At 30.2% G+C, this 17,389-nt stretch overlaps 1 protein-coding gene and 1 long non-coding RNA gene across 4 annotated transcripts in view; both read right to left on the bottom strand.

Annotated features, from left to right (window-relative positions):
- Pde9 (Phosphodiesterase 9) overlaps positions 1–17,389 on the bottom strand; it is a 177,714-nt gene that overhangs the window by 40,444 nt on the left and 119,881 nt on the right. The window lies entirely within an intron of this gene.
- Positions 9,375–10,218, bottom strand: LOC135266286 (uncharacterized). The gene is made up of 2 exons (XR_010334192.1): positions 9,994–10,218; positions 9,375–9,942 (listed from the first exon to the last, which is right to left on the bottom strand). It is a non-coding gene; the product is annotated as an uncharacterized LOC135266286 (long non-coding RNA).

Genomic DNA, 17,389 nt, shown 5'->3' with positions numbered 1-17,389 from the left:
GGCAACACTGGACTTAAATTTTTAAGGATACGCTTCCAATTAACAACAATTTAACATTATTGTGGAGTTGGACGTCAAATCATTGTCAAGAAAAATCGAAATCGGTTGCAATGTTACAAATTACGAGCACAAATACTTTCAAATGTGTTGCCAACAGACCCAATTTTTCTGGATCAGTCTGTATAGTTTTTGATAAATATTAACCTAAGCATTGCTGCTTCACGACCATTTTTTCAATTTTATATTTATTTTAATTTAGTACATGTATTAATTTAGTACACCTTACGTAATCATCTAAATTCGAGAGTGTAATTTACGGTCTTCACTTTTTGAACATCATTTCAGCATCGTTTGTTTTAGGATGATGCTAGAAATCATAAAACATCGATTAATTAATATTTGTATAATTTTTAAATATATGTAATTAATTAATTAATTAAATTAATAATTATGTATTTTAATAATATAATATGTATAAGAAACTGTGAAAAAATTCACATGTAGAGAGAAAAAATTAAGTAGGTATTTTTCTTGTTTTTTCGTACAATCTCAACTTCTGCCTACACTTATAAACAACATATCCTTAATCAACTAGTATTGAGTAGTATAATTTAGAAATGTATTTGCTTTTACTTCAAGTAAATACTCCACGTCGTAGTTTTTACTTGAAGTAAGTAGTAAAAGTAAATACTTCAGACTTTGCTTTATGTACTTTGGTATATAAAGGACAATGCTATGGAAACTTCCAATTAGCTGTAGTATTTGCTTCATCGTGAAGTATTTACTAAAGTTTTTGCGAAGTTCCTCAAGGAGTAACTTCGATTTCGTGATTTTGTCAAAAAACTGTTTAAAATAGCTATTTTTACCAATTATAATATAAATCATAGTCAAATACGTAAAATATTATGATTAAAATAAAGCAGAATTCTTATAGCTTTAATGCACATAACCTTAAATGGATCAGGACCACCATAATCTATAGAAAATTAAATAGGATCAGAAAATGTAACAAAAATGAAAATATTAAAAAAAAATCTCGTTTATCCTGGGTTTCAAGAAAGTGATTTTCTTCTAAACCAGTGCGTAAAACTGAAGCTGTAAAAAGGATAGCGCACACCCAGAGACCCAGAGCAATAAGGCTTACAGATTGTACCTACTAATACTAAAATAATAATAAAAAATTAACATCCTTCAACAAAGGATCAATCCTTTGCATTTGCTTCGCAACATTTTTTTTGCTCTCACTTATGGTCAAAATAATGATTATTAACTATTGTTAGAAAGCTTTATTAGAATTAGTTAAATAAAAGCAAGAAGCTCAAATCAAGATTCATTCAGTTTGGTAATTAACACTTGTGAATTCTTTCACTGCCTAATTCTGTCAGCCCTGGGGGCTGTTTCTGTTTCTCGTGTTCCAGAATACCGTCCGTCTATCCCCTTGGTACTTTATGACCTGGGGAGTCTTTCCCTGTCTCTTTTTGGCCTAGACACTTCCCATAAACTTAAGTACTATATCACTAGGGCGAACGAATCCTCACAAGGCTACAAACACCAATCCTAATACTATTTTCACTTTCCGAAAAATAAAAAAATAAATGTCAATCAGTTGACATTAGGAAAGCCGTAGCATTTACTACGCACCGAAGTTTTTACGTTATGTAATAGTTTATACTACAGTAAATGCTTCTACTTCAAGTAAAAGCAAATGCTTTTTTTAATCATACCACTCATTGAATCATAACCCACGGTTTCTAGAACTATTTATGGTTAGATACATTTTATCGGTTCCATAATTTCTATAGAAACACTTAGATAAACACCAATCAGATCATCTCTACTTTAGCAACTATCCAACCCATAAAATTTATCTGACGATTAATCGATTTGGAAACCCGAGGTAAATCAATTACTTAAGAGGTAACACGTTAAAAAACACTTTTTTTCAGAAAAATAAAACCGATACTAACATTAAAAATAGATAGGGATCTTTATACTCAACAGAAAAGTGCTACAGTAACACTTAAAAGAATAAAAAAAGGCCACATTTCAAAATGCTAATGCGATATTTTCTAAAACTCTTCAATAATTACATCCTTTTTACTCAAAAGAAGTGTTTTAAATACCAAACGTTGAATCCAATAAAGCAAATCTAAACATATGTTTATAGTTATTAATCTTGCAGATGTTTTTCTAATATGTATACCGCATTACAACTATCAAACATTGTTTATTTTTAGGGCATGCTGCACAGTTACGAAATCTTAACAAAAACTTGCTTGACTTAATTTTTTGCAATAAAGTTCACGCCCTGTCGTAATTGCAAGACAAGCAGAACGAAGTTTGCGCACGATTTTTATTCGAAAACTTTGAAATAGATTAGTTGGACATTTTTCCGAAGCTTTAATAAACTGTACCCAACCAGTGAATCAAGATTAGTGGATTACGGCGGTAATATTTTCTCGGCAATATTGCGCAAAATTCGCCGTCTTTAAGATAAACCACGAAATAAATAATACTGCGAAAAAATTAATTGCCGAAAGTCAAATTCCCCCGGGTATAATAAAGCGAAGTCATGTAAATTCCTTTGTAAAGGTAAATGAGATGTGAATGCAAAGTGGGAGGTGTCGTGCGAGGTGATTTATAGGTAAACTTGGGCTGATGATTTTAGTCGTGATAGTGCCGATAAATTAGGGCGACAGCTTCGGAATTTCGATGGCAGCAAACGGCACGACCACGAGGACGTCTGTAATGGATTAAGCGACTTAAACGGCCCTTAACAATTGGGACATTATTTAGAGACGGGATTAAGTGGCGACAACAATCGATACCGGAGGAAAGTTCGATGGTCAACCGGATAATTAAGGGGCGAAGCTCCCCGAGCGAAGACATTACATAGGTGCGCACAATATAGCGGCCTAATTAAATAGCCAACTTTACGTCCCGACGATGATGGTGCGATAATACGGCCCTAACTGGATTAGCACCATCAACATCCATCCCGGGTTTTATACACGACGACAGCCATCAACTTTTTATTAATCACTTTATTGAGTTTTGTTATTATTCGGCGAAAGTTTGATTCGAGATGCACATAACAGAAGCTGTCACTTCCAATAAACAAACCCATTTTTTACGATTTTCATCGCGATGCGTTATTCAAAATAGACGAGGCCAATTTTGCCCTAACAATTGTGTTTGTTTTCAATTCACGGAAATAAAAGCAAATCAAAACGTTGAGATAAGCGATAGGAAAACTCCGTTCCGCATTCCAGACACTCGAATCGATACAAACACGAAAATCGGAGAGTGCTTGTAAAAAAAGGCTTGACTAATGAGTGCAATGCAAATGTTTCATGGTTTATGAACTTGAGCACTTTTCCAATCTTTCAGCTGTCCAAACGTTTTTCACTGTTTACATCATGTTTCGCACATAACAAAATGTTATTTTTAGTCCAATAACAAGAATTTAACCTTTAGCTGAGGTAGCACAAATCTTGGAACGTAATAATTATTATTATAATTTACGTCTTGTTTATGCCTCGAGAGTTAATGGTCTAATAAGTTGGCAATATTAGATCAAGTACTGACAGAAGATATGAGGCTTGACAAAACTAACTAAATCAACCAATAAAACATACCAAAACACAAAACATAATGTCACGAGGACAACGTGAAAAATGGTGGAGGCGCCGGGTCATTATGGCGTGGGAGTATTTAATAAAGTAAAGCCAAGAATTACCGTATGTACGAAACGAAAACAAAAAAAGATACAAAATTAAAAGAATGAAAGATGGGTACTTGAGTACCCCGTAGAAAATTACATTTTTTAAGTTGAGAGTTATAAAATGAGAAAAATTGCGGGTTAGCAATATTTTTTAAGAGTGCCTCATGATAAGACGAGTTGAAAACCCTTCTATCATTCTTTCAAAAGGTGCACTTTCTTAAAAAAATATTTATCCATCTGTTGAGAGCCACTGTTTATTAGCAATAATTTTTTTTAACGATTTAAGAATTTTTAAGTAGTAATTTCTAATTTTTAATGTTTATTGGTATGGGAGTTTTGAACCCTACATTTGACATACATTTCGTTTTGTTTTTTTTTGTAAAATTTAATAAAAATACATAGAGCCGTTTTCATATCTGATGACAAGAATAAAACACTGTTAAATATAATAAAATGTATTTGTCAGTTTTCTCATGAACGTTGCAAGTGGGAATAATTTTAAGGAAATAGGGAGCTTTAATAATTTAGCAAAAATGATCATAATTAACAATATTTTGTTTCTCTAGAAAATAACACAGGTGTTCAAGAAAAGTCTATTAATAATAATAATTAATTAATTTAACATTAAAAATTATTTTTGTCACCAAGGTTAATAATAATGAGTTCTAGAACTATTACTTCTAGATGTCGTTCATTACTTAAATAATTATCTTCATTTGTCGTTACACATTGTTTACGCATATGTCCCCAAATTTTTGTTTCAATACGAATTTTTCTATTGGCCTGATTTAGCCCATTTGAAACGACGTGCTGCCTTTCTAGCTAGGATACTCCTTCAGTTTCTTATTTAACTGTTTGGCAGATACTCAATATTTTACCGCCAACTGAAAATTATAAAAAATGTTTCTGAAATTGCTCAATTTAAAACCCTCCAAACTAGTAACTTTACATTTTCTTTGTCGTTTTGTTGGTGAACTGATCACAGGAATTCTATCATTGATTTCGGCAGAGTCGTCCTTTGCTTCAGTTTCCTTTCAATCGTTCGTAGTGCATTCGGAATCATGTTTTTTTTCTCATCCATTTCCTCCGAAAAAAATTCTTTGCAAAATCTACTTACTCCTACGTATGAGACAGAGACATGATTTCCCGAGCTTGGGCATACTGATCATTTTATTACCAATATTATGTGACATTTTTTATTAATAATTAACGAACGTCTTTGGAAAAATTAACACTGACAAGTTGATTTTGTGACATTCAATTTGTTTTGTCCTCGCCATCAGATTAAAGAAGTATTACGAAGTAAGCCAAGAAGTTAATTTACCTCGGTCGTTTTGTCAATAATTTTAAAATACCTACACGCTAATTTTTATCATTCCAGTTCAGCTGTTCTCAAAATTTTGGGCTTTAAGATCAGGTCAGGTCAGGTCATTTTCCTCGGTGTTTTACAGTCCGGTGTAACTAAGGTTTTTGAAAGTTATTTACAGGATAATTCCAAATATACAAAAGTTACATAATACTACATTAATATTTATTAATTATTTTATTTTTTGGAAACAAATGCCAGTAATTGAAAACAGTTGATCTTAGATAAAAGTACTTAGCTATTCAGACTCCTTAAACAATTTTACTTAGGATTTTGTTAACTTTGGAGTGTACCAAGTGATTTTTATATTTATAATTGGCAAAAAACTTTTTTCGGTAACTACAGCAAGATGTATTAGGTAAAACTCAGAGAGAAAAATAAAAAAAGCCAAACATTTGCCTTACCTCAAATCTTAAAATCAACATCACGAATTTTTCAGAATTAAGAGATTACGTTTTTCATACTGTTGTAAAAATGTGAACAAAGTTGATATAGGTGAAATTAAGTTGTTTAATAATACGTTAAAATATCTGAATTCATAAATCTTTTGTGAGATACTTGTATACGGGGTGTCCGTTTTTCGGGCTCCACAATGGAGATCTCAGTTGTTATAAGAAATACGAGATCGGTTAAATTAGGGAAAAGTTGCACATTTTTATGCTGAACATATATTTGAAAGAAAATTTGATCTGTCACTTTAGTTTTAGAATTACGGAGAAAAATAAAAAAATGTCAATTTCGTATCTGTTTTTTTTCAGCGAAAACTAAAAGAACTAGACGTTTTTAACTAGGACGTTCTTCAGGTACTTTTTTATAAAGAATCTAAATATCTATGGCGATCTTGATATCGGAGTTACAACACTCAACTTTGGTTTTTATTATTATTATATTTATTAATTATTATATTTGAAAAGTGTTTTTATTTCTGATTGGAACGATGTATCACATGATATGATCGAATCTTACATGGTAATCAAAATTAAAAGAGTGCTTTGGAAAAAACGCCAAAAATGTTGTTTAACAAATTAAATTTTGACAGTTCTATTAAATAGCAGAATTTTTCTAACTCTGTCTTGTTTTATTTTGCGAACAATAAACTTCTAGCTTCTCACGTCGTTTACTTTTTAAATAGGTAGTCTTGGCGGAAAAATAAACCTTTCAGATTCAAATTCAATTAAACTTCTAAAATCTAGTTTGTTAAAAAACAAAATTGTTGACGTTTTTCCAAACAAACAAACTCTTCGTAAAAATGGTTTTTTCTCAATTTTGATCAGCAGATAAGATTTAATCATATCATGTTAAACATCGTTGTAATCAGGAATAAAAATACTTTTCAAAAATACTAAAAGCGAGTATGGTTTCATAAGTTGTTGTAACTCTGACATCAAGAACGCCTTGGAAAATACGATGACAGATTTAGATTCGTTGTAAAAAAGTTCCTCAAGGAAGTTTTAGTTAAAAATATTTAGTTCTTTTGGTTTTCGCTTGTAAAAAAAACGAAAATTACAAATTTCCTTTTTTTTCAAAAACTTCCCCATGGTCCGAACAGGACACCTGTATTCAAAGAAATCTAACAGATTTTTTTCAATTAAATTTCCATTTGAGTTAAGGATTTTAATAAACCATAATTTAAATAATATTCTGAACCTCTGAAAAGAAGGAGGGTGTTTTGTTTCACATAAGTACTTATTTTCTTTGACAAAACTACAAGTTTAGAAATATGCAGTGATAGAAGAAGCAAAATACTGATTTTTAAATTGTAGTTCAAAAACATTTTTATAAATTTTTATTTTGAAAAGAAACTATAAAATGTTCTTAGAATGCAGTCATTTTATGGTGGCTTGTTTGCTGTACCGTTGCTATTAAAAAATTATACAACTCAAAAAGGAAAGAAAAAATATAAGGTTTGCTATTAAATAATTTTTTCTCATGTCTGTAAATTTTTTCAAACTTTTTCTGCAATTGCTAATAACTCAGATTATTAATTAATTGAATTACTATTAATTAAGTACCTGAAAAACATTATTATTTCTTGCGTAATCCGTGAACAAACGAGGTATATTTTCCAAACCAAAACGCTGACTTCTGTGCAACTGCTACTTTTTCTTTCAAAAAAAGATATTAATGAAAGATACGTTAAATAGACGCACTCCGTATAATATTTAAATTAGTACGTAATCAAAATTTTGTCATACCTACATTTTTTTGAAAAAGCTAACAATTACAGCTGTAGTTGGAAAATATAATATATTGCACCACTTTTAGTGTTCTTTTATGCCAAACTCTTGTCTGAATTTCAATAATTTGTCTTAACTGTCAAAATGTTTATTTGAAATTCCTTTGTATCGAATTTTTTAGTTCTCAACTCCACCACAAAAATGTTATTTATGAATTTACTTTTTACCTGCACCATAAATCTGGATGCTTTTGTTCGAAACTTTGACAGTGATGCGATAAAAAGGTAATACAATCAATATAGAGAGCTTTTAGAATAGAAAACATGCAGCTCAATACGTATTATACAAACTCCGCAACTTTGGTAAAGTTCTCATATAGTTATTTATTTGGAAATAAAACGGCATTTCACGCGAAGTAGTAAAAAAATTTACTTTTAAATTTTGTTTTTTTTAACAGAAATGGTAAAGCTATTAGTGGTTTTACGGTCACTTCGTGGCGACTTGCGGGTCCCAGTGGGAGCGAAAATTCCGATAATAACTATCCTAAACAGACGCCCGTATCTGGGGAGAAAGTGCAGCTCCCCCATGGGAATAAGCTGGAGGCCTCGGTTCAAGCCCCTACAAATCAGGAACAATGCTCTCTTGAACACTCAAAGCGATACATTTCATTTCAAGCCATTTTCTCATCATTTATCTGAAAAGATCACATCTGAAAGTTGTACAATACGATCACCTCGGGCTTAGCTTTGCGCGATGCGGTATCGGAAAAGTAAGATCGGAAATGGGAGGAAAATAAAGTGGAGAAAAAGTAAGAGGCAGATGAGACGGGACAGAATGGCACTCGAGCGAAAAATCCTTCGGGACTCTACGAATCGATATATGTAAGGAGTGTGCGATCCCGAAAACGCTGCTCCCAAAACTGTACTGGACCGAAAAGAAGATCAATTGTTCCGTGTGTTTTCATTGTCCTTGAAGGCAAGATGTCAGCCGTCGTGGGACCGGGAGAGGGAAAAATCCAGGCGAAATTCCGCAAACATTTTCAAAATAACAAGAAAAAGCAATTATTCGAGTTTTATAAAAGGTTCATTGTGGTACGAATGGTTTTAGAGCACAACGAAGGAGTGCCACAATTAAGTCTTATAAAACGAGTGTAATATACTATTTTTCTACTATCTATTTGTGTTTTTTGTTTTTGTTTAGTTTATTTTAGCAAAATCTGTTCAAAGTATTTACTCTTAATTTTGTTAATATTTGGGCTTTATCAATAAACGACTTGATGGTCCTAGCCCAGCACTTCCAATACAACTCCTAAAAATGTACTTAGAGTAATTCCATAAAAGTTCTCTGTTCTCTGAGCAATTTGTGAAACCAAAGTAGAAAAAACCTATTTTTAATCACGTTATTATTTATATTTTTAATTATCAAGAAAAAACTTTTCTATTAGGTACCCCACAGTTTGTTGATATTAGAGATATTACAAATTGTCTAATAGATCGTCTAAATTAATTACTTTTTCGACTAGAAATAAAATGATTTGTAAAAAAATCACCAAACTGAGTAAAATGTTTTTGAATCAAAAAGTGTAAATTCTTTAAATCAGGTCTCAAAGTGTTATTTGCTGTGAACATAAAAATGTTTTTAAATGGAAGACTAAATTACAAAGGATGAATCAAAAGTGTCGCACAAACTCTCCTATGGTGATAAAAGACGTTCAGTTGAATGAAAATGAGGTCAGATTTTTTTTGAAGCAACTTTTTTTTAAATTTCTTTTCCTTAACAACGGTATCGATTGTTGCTCTTTTGTTTCTTAGGATGTCGAATTTATAAGTTTTTTAATTGTTTTGCACATCATTAGACCTTCATTGTTGATTTTTTTCAACAGGTATTTGTTTAATGTTGCATGAGCTATCGTTTCCGCCATGGCCTCCTTGATGTATGGAGACAACTTCGTTGTTCAGGCCTGGCGCATCGATAAGCTTCAGCGGTTTTTTCGAAACCGTAGATGGCGCCCTATTTAGCGCACTGACGTTTATGTGACAAATAGCATTTGTGAGGTTAAATCCGAAAAAAAATTGAATTTAACAAGTACAATCAGCATAAGAGAAGGTGAAAAAGAGCCCACAATGTAATTGATAATTTCTAAATACAAAAACTCAAAAAAATTTATAAAGTAGTAGATTTTTTTCGGGAGTTTGGTGATCCACGAGCGGTGCTTGAGAGTGAGCAGAGGTCCAGACAGGGACTTTGGAACGGACGGTTCAGAGACACTCTAGCAGAAGAACGTTGGATCGAGCTTTTTTAAACCATTTCATTTGAAAAAAAACGACTTTCTTTGTACATTTTACTAAAACTAAATTAACAATAGCAGGTTTTGAAAATACGTGTGTGCAAAATAGTCTCATTTGCCTAAACAATGAATTGCAAATATCTGCTGGTTAAAAGGTTGCAAATACCTTTCAGAAAACTTAAGCCATGTCTTAAAAATCACAGATTTGTAACGCATTCAACCTTAACCATTGGTAAAACCATAGAGTATGCATAATAAATGGAAGGTTCTTTGAAACATCGTTTTCTCTGTATCTGTGTCTACGTACTAGTGCCGTAGGTTATGCTTAAAATACTTATAAACGATGAACAATCAATTCACCTTAAAATAATTTGTATATCTTCTGAAGCTGAAAATAAAAAATCCTAATAATCGTAAAATGATTTCCTGCAAAAGTTACACTATCCAAACGTTCATTCAGGGCATAACTTTAGAATTATCCTCACATTTTCAACGTATTTCACAATGCACACTTACATCTTTCAAATTTATTAGTCTTTAACCTCAAAAATGGTATTTGTCAAATAAACGTCAGTCCGCTAAATGCAGCGCCAGTGGAGAATCAGGCGAACTTAACGATGCGCCAGGCCTGAACAACGAAGTTGTCTCCATACATCAAGGAGGCCATGGTTTCCGCTAACTATAAAGTTAAAAAAATATGATCTGAAGCATCAAAGAATTAACTTAAAAACTTAACTTTGAAGATCTATTGGCTGTTTCAAAACTATAAAAACGCCAACGTTACTTTTACCAAATTATTTTTTTAAATAAGGTTGTTAAAAATGTAAAATAATTATTAATGAATAGGTCTCTCATTAAAAGTATAACTTACATTAGCTATTATTTTCTTGAACTGCATGAATAATTTATAACAGCTAATTTTGAGAGAAAATGCGACGTTGCGTTTTAATAGTTTTGAAACAGCGAAAAAAGGCTCGAACAATTTTTTGTCATAGAAACTTTTAATTTAGTTTGATGTCTTTTATCAGCACCCAAGAGATTGTACAGTACTTTCTACTTTCGAATCATCCAGTAGTATGCAAAAAATATAAGATTGCAAAATTATGTCAATTGTGTGCTTGTATTTATATTTTTTGACCAGAAACTCTCTAAACTATAAAATGTGTGACTTTTTTGCTTCTTGCTTGTGTCAAAACTATCGACGAGAAATTCGCAACTAATTATAGCAGACTGTACAAAAATAAAGTAAACAGTTTATAAACTAACAGAAATATAGCTCTTACTTTCTATAAATTCAGTATCGAAAATTCATAAATTAACAGAAATGTATTACTTGCAATTAATTTAGGATCTTATTTTTCAGCGATGAGAAACTGAAACTTTTTCGAGAATATGCCAAAACAAAGTAAAAAAATTTTAATAAATTAAGTTTAAGTTTAGAAACCCTTTACTGATTTACTAAATTAGAAGCAGTTTGCTAAAAAACAAAGCAGAAAATTAATAACAATATTTACTGTTAATTAACGAACATTTTTCGTAAAAAAATATGACTCGCACTAAGGCAGAAAAATTTTGATAAAAAAACAAAAAAACCATAAAATTGGAGTCGAAATATGTTTTTTGAGCTTGATTTGTTCGATCTAAATTAGAGCGTAAAAGTCGCTGAATTCGAGAGATTTTACCAAAGTAAAAAATCGCTAAATCAAGTCTGAAACATGTTAAGTTTTAGTATAATTTCATTAAAAACAAAATGCTTCACTAAATCAGAAATATATTACGCTGCAAAAATGCAAAAAATCACAAAATTAAGTTGGAAACTTGGACATGCGTTCGTTACTTATGCTTGTAACGATCTTTTTTTTACCATTTGAAGGATTCTACTAAAACAATGAAGAAAAGATTGCTTCTTCTAACAGAGATGTTAAAACGTTTTTCGTAAAAAATTCATAAAATTCAACCGATTCTTCAAAAATGTTTACAAAATTGATATACGTAATAGGTTTATGGACTTTTTATCTTTTTAAAAACATTTTTCAACGATAAACTTACGAATTTGTATTACTTGTTGTAAGAAACTCACAGAGTTAACTCAGAGTTAAATCTATTATGAGTGATTGCTTTAATGGATTTTTAGAACATTTTAAAAACTCACTGAATAAAAAAACAAAATTAAATCCATATACATAGACAGTTTTATTAGATTCTAGAAAATCTTTCGATGAGAAATTCACTTCTAATTTCGAAAGATGCAGCAAAAACAGAAAATTCGTAAGTTAATAGGAATGTATGATACTTTACATGAATTTAGGATCTCACTTTTCTACTTTAAAATTGTGGAGAATTTGACAAAACTAGGTGGAAAATTTAGGAATTCAGGAACCATTTTAAGTGACCCACAAAATTAAAAGTATTTTGCCAAAACAAAGCACAAAATCGAATGCATCATTCTTTGTTATTTTAGGAACAATTTTTAGTGAAATTTTTCTCCAATTCGGTAATAAGCTTCGACAATAAAAGTGTTTTCTTGCACAGTGTAACAACAATTTAGTTGCATTTTAACGAAATTTTTTAAAGAAATTAACTGAATTTCTGAACAGAGGATTCAATTGAGTAGAGCGGCACAATTTTTTTTACATGTAAACCAATTTCAAAGTTAACTAGATGAGAATCATTAAAACATACATTGTATTTTTTATCTTGTCTTGCTCGATCTATAAAATGTTTTTTGTCAATAAACGTGTTTTAATTCTAGAAAATATTTTGACAAACAAAATTAAGAAATCGCAAATTGCAATTCGAAACATTACTTTCTAAAAAATTTTCTTAATATGTTTATTTTTCTGTGAATTTAGAAAGATTTTTACATTGAAAAAATGTAGAAATGTGTAAAATTCAACCGGAAACGCGTTAATTACTTGCGCTTATATTGACGTTTTCTGACCAGAAATTCACTTAATTTGAAATATTCACAAAGAATTTGTTTTTAATAACAAATTTATTAAATTTAAACTATTCTGCCAAAAGGTAGCAAAACATCGATAAAATAAGTTTAAAATGTAAGACTTTTTACGTATTATGTTTACAAGTTTCTTACAAAATGTCAAAGATTTTGCCAAAACAAAGTAAAAATTTGTTAAAGTAGATCTTAAGAGTTGATATTATTTGCTTCAAATTTTAAAGCGATTTTCAGTGAAAAACTCAATAAATTAGAAGAAATATCCAAAAGTAAATCCCTTTTGTTAATAGTTTTCGACGAGAAATTCACTAAATCTTTGATGAGTTTGATCCAAAAGACCAAAGTAAAATAATTCACTTTCAATTTATAGAAATATAGAAATTATACTTTTGTATTTTGATTAATTCCATAAACGTGACATTGCAGTTTTTTTAGATTTTTTTTAATCTCAGTGCCTCAAAATTTAAAATAAATTATAACTTTTTAAATCGTGTAAGCTAGATCAAGCCATAAAATGTACGTATTATCCTCGTTGTTGTCTTTATTAAGAGAGTTTATTTCTTATTGGAATGACGAAAATGGAAGCAGAATTTTGAGACAAAGGTTCCAACTTACTTAGAAATAAAACACGACGTAACTTTTACCACAAGAGCAACTTTCCTTATAATTTCCGTACATTTACCTGTCGTAAATTTGCCGGTAACATATTGGTTTGATATTTTCCTCCTAGGTATACCTTACCTTCAAACTAATTAATAATTTAAGATCAAAAGTTGTAAGACAGCAGAAACTTTATTATAATTTGTAATCGATACTAAAACAATAGCTCACTATCGAATGTTAAATTCCCTAAAGAAAAATGTATTTCTTTGCATAAATACGAGACAAGAGCATTTTGCAAAATGTATTCCATTTACTCGACTGTAGAGTTATTTCCATAAGTTTAATTTGATGTCTGAAACTAGTTTAACATTACGCAAAGATACTTGACGTTTTAGGTTTCATTTAACCTGGAATTTTCGAAAATATGTCACGAATTTGATGAAAATGCTGAATCGCAAATTACAATTTGAAGCATTCTCCTAAAAACGTCTACAAGATGTGGCCTTAATAAGGGTACTAATTGCCAGACCTAATTAAACGGAGTTCTAATTTCTGAAAAGCGATTGAGATGCTATTATTAATTTCAGGAGTGAACAAGGGATTAAGATTGTTTTCCCCCTTTCAGAACTTTGCTCCCCCGCTTTGAAAACGTTTTCATGTTTGGCGGCTATATGCAAATAAGTACCTGCAAAAAGGCTCCAGCATTAACGTTTTCTCTCCATCAGTTCGCATTCTCAAATTAATGTGGATAAGTAAATGAATATTCAAACGATCTCATTTTTCACTTCTCTTTCACATTATGATTCGGTTAGCGCATTAAACGTTTTTGTCGTTTGAAATTATTGGTTTTCATTTTGCTCCACGATAGAATTTCTTTTATTTATGAGCTCCCCAACAGTTTCATTACGTCCCCAAGACTGTATAAATATTGAATAAGTACCGCGGAATTTTTATTGAACGAAAGTTTGATTTCAAGCGAGATAAGTCAGTCATAATAACTAATTAATTAAGCTCCGTGTCAATAAACAATTTATGGCAGGAAGGCACATTCGAAGAAGTCTTTGTGCCTCGTATTTCACCCTACAAAGGCGGTTACCGCAGAACTACTGACATCAATTTCGCAACACGCAAAGGAGTTAAGTATATGGGTAGTAATTAATATGACTTCTATGTTAACAACTTTGTGTCATTGAAGCATGTCGAGAATGTTACACGTGTATAAGCAACAAGTATTGATTTTTAAAACGCTCAAAGATCTTTGATTTCTAAAGAAATCGCCCAAGTATTTGGTCTTACAAGAAGTAGAAAATATTTTTATGAGCTAGACACAAATCTGAAGACTGAGGAAAACAAGGAATAAGAATTTTTTTAATGTTTCGGTTTCGTCTGATTTTTTTTGAAAGCAGAGATTTATCAAATCTGAAAAATTGTAGCTACTCGTATTATGAGGAATTCTGAATTCAAAACTGTAATCACTGTAAAGCAAATATTTGTTAATTATTTTTAATAAACAGCATTTTGCATAAAAAATGGTGAAATAAGTATTTTAAATTTATTTTTATTAGTGTTATGATTTCTACGTTGCCAAAAATGAATCCTGTTTTTGTTTTTGCTTTCTAAAAAAACAAAAAAAACAACGAACTGATATACAGCGTGCTCAAAAACTGGCGCACCAACTCAATGGTGTGTGGAAGAGAAGTGGTTACATATAAAGGTAAAAATAGTAAAAAAATTCTTTGTATTAAAGTTATTGATAAATAACTAATTTTAGGTAAACGATATGTGGCAACGTTGTCTAACAGTCATGATCGCAATAGAATTTGAGCAACAATAAAAATAAATTATTTTTGAAACGGTTTCCTAGGAAATAATTCCCACTGTTGGCACATTTACACATTGTGATTTTTTGGATGAATTTTAATTTTTTTAAATTAAAAAACTGCTAAAATCTGATAGTAAATTTAAAAATAATTATTCATCGTTTTGTTACGGAACGATTACCTGGTATGAAACATAAGAATATAAAAAAATAATGAAAACTAAAGAAGTTAACACAATAAGTTTGTAGCTCCAGATTTTTTAAATTATGACTTTAGGACTTTTTTCAACATTTTTCCCGTAATCTGCACTTGCTTCTCAATAACGTACCACTGAGTTGGTGCGCCAGTTTTTGAGCAGCCTGTATATTTCTATCAAATTTCAAAAGAATAATGGCCAATTTTAATTTTTTTAAAATCAATTTTTTCTTTATCGTTTTTTTAATTGACAATATTTAGTACAATGTAACCGTGAATTAATTTTGAATTTTTTTCAGCTGGAATCAGTATTATTGGTGGCATATTTAAAAAAAAATCAGAAATAACCCACCCTGGGACAAGACTCTTAAAAATATAGGAAAAAATTGTGTACCATTATTTAATTATAAATAAATTAAGAAATAAAATAACCAAAAAATAAGGTTTTTTTCATTTTAAACTATAGTTTCAGGTAACACGCAATTTTTTTTCAAATTTATAATATACTGTGCCAAGGCCCTCAGAAAGTTACGATATTTTTTCATACATTTTTTTTTAGAAAAATAAATCAACCCATTTAAACTCGGTTATGAATATTTAAAATAATAAGATACAAACAGACCTGTGAGGTAAAGTTTAATTTAGGAGCATCAATTTCTAAAACCATTTTGTTTATTACTATTCTTAAAAATTCATTTTGCGTTAATACGCTTGTAAGAATAGCTCCTCTTCAGACGTTCTCACTACAGTTCAACCTTAAAATTTGATTGCTTTTAAGTTTTTATACGGCAATTAATAAATCTCCACAATTAACACACTCACTGAATTTATTGCTTCACTCAAAAACAAGTTTTGTTAATCAGTGCTACGATTTTTCCATTTAGAACGATAGAAAAAACGAATCCTGTTTAAGTCCTTTCCTTTCTCCGAAAGACATCGAGAAATCAAATTACAAAGAAATAGCAAATTTTTAAATTTAAAAATTCAATTTCAATAATTAAATTTTTAAATAGACATTTGCAGTTAGTTTCGATATAGCTGCATTTCTTATTCTTAATTCACTTAGTTTCTCTTGTAGTATTGACTGTTTTTGAACGATGTCTGAAATAGAGGTAATTGCAATGTGTTATAAAAAACGCGTGAAAAACGAATTGCGAAAGGGTTTTTAGGGAAAAGACAGCGTAAATCGTTTATAGAAATGGGCTTATAAAAATTGGATACATTTTGCAGTAGTGGAAAATCTGTGAATGCTCCAGGTTATGAAAATTCAGAAATCGTAGGAGATTAGTGCCATTATCACAAAATATATGTTCGATTTTTTTTAACAAATTATAAGAATAATAATTAAAGAAGTATAATTGATTTTTAGTTACGTTTAGTTTTATTTTAAATAATTATAATTTGGCTAGAATAAGTTTTAATCTATTATCTCTTAGAAAACAATAAAAATTGAAATTCATTTCAAGATATGATATAATACATAAGATATAAGATAATATAAAACCGACTTCTCAAACAACTAAATAAAAATAATATTACCGATCAAAAAAGTTGTAGGTAATAGTAGAAATTATAAATATCATGTACTACCGAGTTATAATACAAACATTTTATTGTTGGAGCAATGTAGAAGCAAGTAGTATTACCTGTTTCAAAACTATAGAAATGCCAAGATCGCATTTTCTCTAAAAATTAATTGATATAAATTACTCATGCACAAAATTAATAGCTAATGTAACGTTTTAATAAGAGATTTAATCATTAATAAGTATTTTACAATTTTATCAATCTTATTTAAAAAAATTGCGACGTTGGCTTTTTATAGTTTTGAAACAGCTGATACATACTTATCAGCTATCATTGCTTTACATGTAACTACCCTAAACTCTGTTAATTTGAATAATATAAAAAAGTCAAAAAAACAATTTTATATAAAATTTTATACTTTACAATCTTATAATTTGAAACCTTGACAGATCTTAGCGATGTTTAATAATCTTTAGAAAACACTTTGTTTTCGTTTTTCATCCCTTTCCCGGAGAATGAAACAAAAAATTCTTTGTCTTTTAAATGTTTCACAGTTACATATCGAAAATTCAAGCTTATCTATCCTCAACTTTGTGATTTAATACGAAAGCGCTTAAAGTTTTCGGGTGTCTAGGTATGCCCTCGAACTTTCAGCTTGTGTTTTCGTACTCGTATTATTAATAACTATATCATTCACTGAAAATTGATGAGACATTATAATTAAGTAGAACATA

This window comes from Tribolium castaneum, chromosome 5 (genome assembly GCF_031307605.1).
Source record: "Tribolium castaneum strain GA2 chromosome 5, icTriCast1.1, whole genome shotgun sequence".
NCBI classification, from domain to species: domain Eukaryota; kingdom Metazoa; phylum Arthropoda; class Insecta; order Coleoptera; family Tenebrionidae; genus Tribolium; species Tribolium castaneum.
Note: the sequence above shows the minus strand (reverse complement) of the source record. Positions and strands in the feature narration are given on the sequence as shown.